The sequence below is a fragment of the Herpailurus yagouaroundi genome, unplaced genomic scaffold, assembly GCF_014898765.1.
Source record: "Herpailurus yagouaroundi ecotype Mexico unplaced genomic scaffold, PumYag 142, whole genome shotgun sequence".
NCBI classification, from domain to species: domain Eukaryota; kingdom Metazoa; phylum Chordata; class Mammalia; order Carnivora; family Felidae; genus Herpailurus; species Herpailurus yagouaroundi.
In genome coordinates this window covers 13,428,065-13,435,327 of record NW_024412397.1, presented here as the reverse complement: position 1 = coordinate 13,435,327, position 7,263 = coordinate 13,428,065, and positions in this window count along the sequence as shown.

Below are 7,263 nucleotides of genomic sequence, written 5' to 3'. Positions count from 1 at the left end.
GGTATTGGCACTTTCCCCCCAAGGCAGTTTAGTCTTCACAAGCAGAGTAGTTTTGGTGGGATAAAGACAGAAAGAACCCTGCTGGCAATGTTGTTGGGTTCATATATTTCATTTACCTCCTCTGTTCAGAGTCTCAGAGAGTCAGATCATACAGGGAGGCGAGAGATTTCTGACAGTCCAGTGAACTACAGTAGATGGAAGCCTATAAGAAACTGGGAATTATGTTAAAATCAGGAGCTCTTGACTCTTCACTCTTGCACCAGTGAGACTGACCCTTTAATATGGCAGCCAGAGGCAGAGAGAAAATGCAAGTCTGTGCTCTATAATTGATAGAAAACCAGCCAGAACCTGCAAATTGAGGACTGAGCTCCTCCATTTCTAGTTCAAGATTTCCTCCACCCAGCAATGTTGACAGGTAAAACAAATGAAGCCATGCAGATTCAAAAACAAATGATTCATCTACCCCGACTACAAACGTTCTGGGAAGAGAACCATGAATGTGTAGTACCCAACAGGCTCTCTAGCACTCTCTAGTTCACAGGCTCTGTATGTTCTATTTTATTTCAACCTGGGCCCTTATGATTTCATACATTATCTAATGTATATTTCCCCTTGAGCTGGAGCAAGCCAGAACATGTGTTGCTTCATCCCTGATTGATGCTTCTTTCCATTGGATGTATGGCTTTTTTTTTTTTTTTTTTTTTTTTTTCCAGTATCATTAACCTTAGGCAGAAGCCTTATGATTGGGATGATGGGTGAGGAAGCTGTGTGGTTGTCTCTGTGGGTTTCTTTGTTCCGTAGTTGAATACCAATGTCAAATGTATTCTTCATCCACATTACTTGTGTTGTATTCTTGTTTTCCCCAATCCATTGTCTTATTCTTTTATTTTTTTACTCAATAAATATAATACAAGGTGTGCCTGTGTAGCTCAGTTGGTTGAATGTCCAGCTCTTGATTTCAGCTCAGGTCATGATCCCAGGGTCATGGGATCAAACTCCATGTCCACACTTAGCATGGAGCCTGCTTGAGATTCTCCCTTCCTCTCCCTCTGACCCTCTCCCCAACTTGTGCCATCTCTCTCTCCAAAACAAAATAGCTAGCTAGCTAGCTAAAACATAAGATTTATCCCAACATACGGCACATACCTTTTACCCATTCATTCTGTAGACTTAACATTTAATTTAGGAATTATCACATTTTCATTGACTGTTTCCCTCCTAAATAATGTTACCCATCAGGTGCTTCGAACAGTGTTTTAGCTACAGGTGAGTGAAAGGATTTGAGAAGCAACCAGATGCACAACAGTGGAGCTGGTGGAAACCCACACACCTTTTCTTGACACACATAGGTTCTAAAGAGATCATCCCAGGTTCAAGGTTAAGGAAATAGGGAAAAAATATATATACAGCTGTGGAAAAACAAACAACTAATGCCAAATAAGGAATAAATACATCATACTATAGGAAAAAAAAGTGAGACTTCAGAAAATGATTCGTGGCAAGCACCAGAAGAGAACTTTAGAAAACTTTTTGGTACGATTGACAGATTTTAGGAAGGCATGCATCTATGGAATTGGAGCAGAGATCTATGAAAATAAACTGTGATGAGGTGTGAAAGAATTTGAATGAAATATAAAAAGATTTCCAGGGGACTAAAAATATAATATCAAAATTTAAATAGATTTTAGAGGCAGTAAAGAAGCAGAACTGATGCACTGGAAAACTTGATTAGTGATGACTAGGGTGTGTTTCAGCATTTGTCTTAGAATATACAGGAAATAATAAAAGGGAAATCTGCAGCTGTAGAAGACCTAAGAATTATGGTGTTTCTGAGAAAGCAAGCATATTAATTGGCATGAAATTAATAACCAAAGACACAAAGAAAACTTTCTTAACATGGATAGTCACCTGATTACATAGATCAATTTCCAAGAAAAGTAAGCAAAAATTGGCTTGCTAAACAATTATAAAAATAAAAGGTTGAGAAGATAATTCTCTTAGCAATTGGGCAAAAAAAGAAAATCGTTCACTTACAAAGGATAAACAGAGGGTCCCCAGACATTCCTGTTGTATTAAATTTCTGAAGACAAGGAAACCTAGTCTACAGGTTTGAGGGGAAACATATGATTAAAGAATTTCTTGCCCAATCAAGTTGCAAATGCAACAGAAAATCCTTCCTGGCTGTATCTCTGCATATGTGAGCACTGTATGTTTAATATCCAACACCTAGCACCATGCTATAAACACCAAAGGAATTGAAACTAAATTCATGTTGCTTTGAGTAGAATCCAATGTAGTCAAAGGCTCCAAAAGGTAAGGTAATTGTAAAAATATGATTTCAACTGACAATCAAAGGAAGAAGAGAAATACGTGATTTTAAATTCTAATTATGTCCCCAAACTGTTGGCAGCTGTGACTCTTCCCTTTGGCACTATTTTTTTGTTGTTATTGCTGTTGTTAATATCATGTCCAGGCACGGATGAATTTCCATATCCAGAATAAGACTACAGTCATGAAATCTCTGAATTGGAAGAGTAATAGTTCTTGGTATTTCTTGAGTACTTATGTGCACTGGTATTGATCAAAGACCTTTATGTGTGTTAACCCATTTAATCCTCTCAATCATCCTCAGAGGCAGGTTATTATTAGTGTCCATAGCTAACAGGTGAGGAAACTGAGGCACAGAGAGAGTAACTTACAAAGTCACCCAGGTTGCAAATGGTTGAACTAGGATTTTGAACCAGGCAGTCTGGCTGGATGTTATAACGTGGATTTGTAACCACTGCCCAATATATCCTTTCAAATAGAAATAAAGAATACAAGATGTCATTTACTTCCAATTTTTTATTTTGCAGGCATGAACTTTGATGGTCAAGGACTTACTTGAGAGGAAGTTTTGGGTTTCGATGTTCTTTGAGCCTCGAGGTGGAGAATTCAGAGGCCAGGGGAAGTACCAGGTGGGCCACCATCATGGTGGCAAGTTTGAGTAATTCAGTAGGAGGATTTGGGCAGGTGTGCATCTTCCTGGCCCAGCCCTGTGCCAGGCATTGAGTGGCAGAGGTCTTTGCCCCCAGCTGTAAGTGGCTCCACTTGAGACACAGGGGCAGAGTCATGTTCCCAGGTAACTGCCACTGTCACCAAGATGGCCAAGTTCCCACTCATGGGGTATAAGCTGCTAGCAGCCTTGCCAGGAAGCACATACAGAGTCTCTCACTCCTAAGTTGCTAAAGCAGGAGGTGGTAACCACAAAAGAGCATCCACAGTCTAATGAGGAATCTCAAATACAGAGATAAGCATATGACATAGATTACCAAATGTGTGAAGGAAATAACCGCATGAAAGAATTCAGAAATCAACTTTGATAGAGTTAATAGATCAAATAAAATACATTAAGAAATATAAAATAAAAATAGGAAGTTAAGATTTTATTTAAAGCTCCTGGAAATAAACTTATTACAAGAGGTCAGTAAGCTGACTGAATAGCAGAATGAACACAGCCAATGAGTCAGCTGGAAGACTGAGCCGTGAAATTCTACAACACGTAGAATAGAAGGATAAAGAGAAAGAAAGCACATTTAAAATACTGTAGTTGAAGAAGCTCCAACATTCATTGGTGAGCATTTCAGGGACAAAGAGAGCTGAGGGGAGGAAGTACTCCAAGATATAGGACAAGAAAATATACAAAATTGAAACAAATTCACACAGATTGGAAGGGCCCATTGAAAACTACACTTCACACCGTGGCAAAATTATGGAAGATCAGGGAAAGAAGGGAGTATTCTCTAAGATTTGTGAGTCAAAAGAGGTAGAATTCATAAAACAGAATGAGAGTCAGATAGAGTTTAGGTTGCTCGTGGGCCCTGCAAGACGACACAGGGCAATATTTTTAAATTCTGAGAAAAAGGAAATGCAATTAGAGTGTGTACCATACAAACTGTTAGTAAAGGGGGACAGCAAAATGCATGAGCAGGGACTTGTAGAGACTGTAAGCTAAGGAATGTTTAGAAGTTCTACTGCAAAAAAATTTTTAAAGATGAATCAGAGAAGAAATTGTGAGCTATGAATAGCCGTGATGCCAAAAAAGAAAAAAAAAAAAAACAAAACAAGAGTCAAATGGGATTAAAGCTTAAATTAGAATTAATTATTAAAAAAATGAAGATTCAGACGATCTCAACATGAGAAGTGGGAGGTGGTAGGGTTGAGGAGTGAAGAGGGATTCACTTTAGACATTATGTTTAACATTTGTGTTAAAAAAATTTTTTTTAATGCTTGTTTATTTTTGAGGGAGAGACAGACAGAGTGTGAGTGGGGCGGGACAGAGAGAGGAAGACACAGAATCTGAAGCTGGCTTCAGGCTCTGAGCTGTCAGCATAGAGCCTGACACGAGGCCCGAACTCACAAACCATGAGATCATGACCTGAGCTGAAGTTGGATTTGGTTAACTGACTGAGGCCACCCAGGAGCCCCTAATATTTGTGTTAAACCAAAGGTTGACCAGTTGAAGAACTGAGATAGGATACATACTTGCTGAAACATTAGGAGAAAAAAGAATGAAAAGTACTTGATCAATTCAAAAAAATATGATGAAGAAGAAAAAAGAAACAAGAAAGCATAGTGTATACAACATGTAAAACAAGGTGGTAAATAAGTCCAAATAAGACTAGGTCCTAGAATGATCTTGAGGTTCCTGAGTTCGAACCCTGCGTTGGGGTCTGTGCTGACAGCTCAGAGCCTGGAGCCTGCTTCGGATTCTATGTCTCCCTCTCTCTCTGCCCCTCCTTCACTTGTGCTGTCTCTCTCTCTCTCTCTCTCTCTCTCTCTCTCTCAAAAATAAACATTAAAAAAAAAAAGACTAGGTCCTAGAAATGTGGATAAGTTAAATTGCACAGTTACATGACAGACTGCATTAAAAAGAGAAAGGTTTATTTATAGACTATTACTAGGACATAGTAATAACAATAGGAAGATTAGAGTAATGACAGAGAAGAGGAAATACCAAAGAAACATTAAAAGAAGGAAAGTGAGGATAGTAACAATCAGATGAAAAAATTAATCAAAGCCTATATCAGTAACAGGAACAAAGATAATCATGACACGTATTCCTTTTTGTTGTTGTTCATTTCCATTCTGATTTGAAATTATGATTTGAAGCATTCTTCCTGTTCACAATTGCTTTTCAAATAGTATTTAATTCATTAGGTAGTATGCAGCAGCTTTTGGTTTTGGTTTTTGTTTTGTTTTCTTTTGGCTCATGGTTGATTTCTTGGGGATTATTTTCATTAACTGAAAAGTTTTGATTTTCACTATTTTCTTATGGTAGTTTTGCACATTTGTTGGGCAACTTTTTCTGTTCATACTGAAATGTATAGGAATTTTGGGCTAAAAATGACAGGTTACTATAGGAAGGCAATGTGTCTTGGATCAAGAATGTCCAATTCTGTTGGCATAGTTAAGTGCAGCTTGCAAAACAAATGGTGGCTTATTGCTATGCTTGTTGATCTATGTGCACAGATATTTGAAATTAAGTGCCTTCCATTAAACGGGGCAACAGTTCCCCCAGAAGAATAAATATTGGTAAAGAGAGATCAAGTCATTATGCAGAGATTTTATGATCATCTTTCTAAAAAATCCAAATGAGTTAGCTGACAGTTTAGCAAAGAAGAAAGTTCTTCAAGGTAGTTGGCTAGTTATCCAAAATTTTTTTAAAAAGTTGTTTTTACAGCAGTAATAACTATTTGCAAGTTCAACATTCTTTAAAACTTCATAGCACTTAGTTCTACTTGATATTTTCTTGTAGAATATAAATCTGACAAGAGAAGGGATGTTTTACATCTTATTCCTTGCTGTTCCTCGGTACTTAAACCAGTTATCTGACATTGGAGAAAATGCTCAAATAGTACTTGTTGAATAAATGAATGAATGGAAAAACCAAAGACTCTGTTCACAAGAATATCAAAACTATAAAATACCTGAAAAAGTCTAAAAAGAAATGTGTTTTGTGTGACGAGTAACACAAATATGGAAATATTAAAAATATATAAACATACAGTTCAATGAATTGGCAAACAGTGAACATCTATGCCACCACCATCCAGGTAAAAAAAAGTATAACATCATCATTACTTCAAGGCCTCCCTTGCATCGCTTTCCGATTTTTACTTTCCTCATCCTCTTCAAAATATAACCGGTATGCCAACTTGTAGCATTGTAGTTTAGTTTTGCCTGCTTTTGAACTTCTTCTTATAAATAGACCCCCACAGTTCTATTCTTTCGTATTTGGCTCCTTTTCTTCAGTACTGTTTTTGATGCCCACCCATTTTGTTGACTCTAGCTTTAGCTCATTTCTCGTTATGGCTGTATAGTATTTTATTGTGTGACTACACCATAATTTATTTCTATGTTCTACCATTGGACGTGTCTTTTGGTGCCCATGAGCACACATTTCTGTTGGGTGTATATCTGAGGTGGAAATGCTGGGCCATGGGATATGTGTATGTTCAACTTTAATAATGCATTTTGATTAATGAAACTTTTTACCTTTTGTGTAGTCCAATTTATTAATCTTTACTATTAATGTTAATGTTTTTGTTGTGTTTCATTTAGCTCTGCAGGTCATTTAGGGTTGATGTTTTGCATGTGGTATGAGGCAGTAGTCAAGATTTATTTTTTCCCAATGGATATCCAACTGTCTCAGCATAGTTTATGGAAAATATCACTTTTCCCCCACTGCTCTGCAGTAATACTTAAAAAAAAAATCTAGTGTGCAGATATGCACAGACACCTTTCTAGGCCTTTCTTTTGCCCTATCCTTTGCCACACTTTATTAACAAGTCTTGCTAACTGATAGAACAGGTCTTACCTCCTCCTCCTCCTTCTCCAAGAGTGTTTTGGTTATTCTCAGAGCTCTGAATCAGCTTCTCAAATTTTTGAAAAGCAACAACAAAAAAAACCTCCTGGGATTTCAACTGAGTTTGCAATGATCAATTTTGAGAGAGTTGACATCTTGGCAATATTGAGTCTTCTAAACCATAAATAAAGCATTCCTCCATCTATTTAGGTCTTCCTAATTTTCCTGTATTATGTTCGGTCTTTTCTATGTGGAGGCTTACACATCTTTCATTTTTAGTAGGTATGTGATGGTTTGGGGTACTCTATCAAATCATATACTTAAAATTTTTTTCATTTTTTTGCATTTCATTGTGTTGCTAGTGTATAAACAATATTTGATTTTTTTATAGAGACCTTACATTCAGTAATTTTACT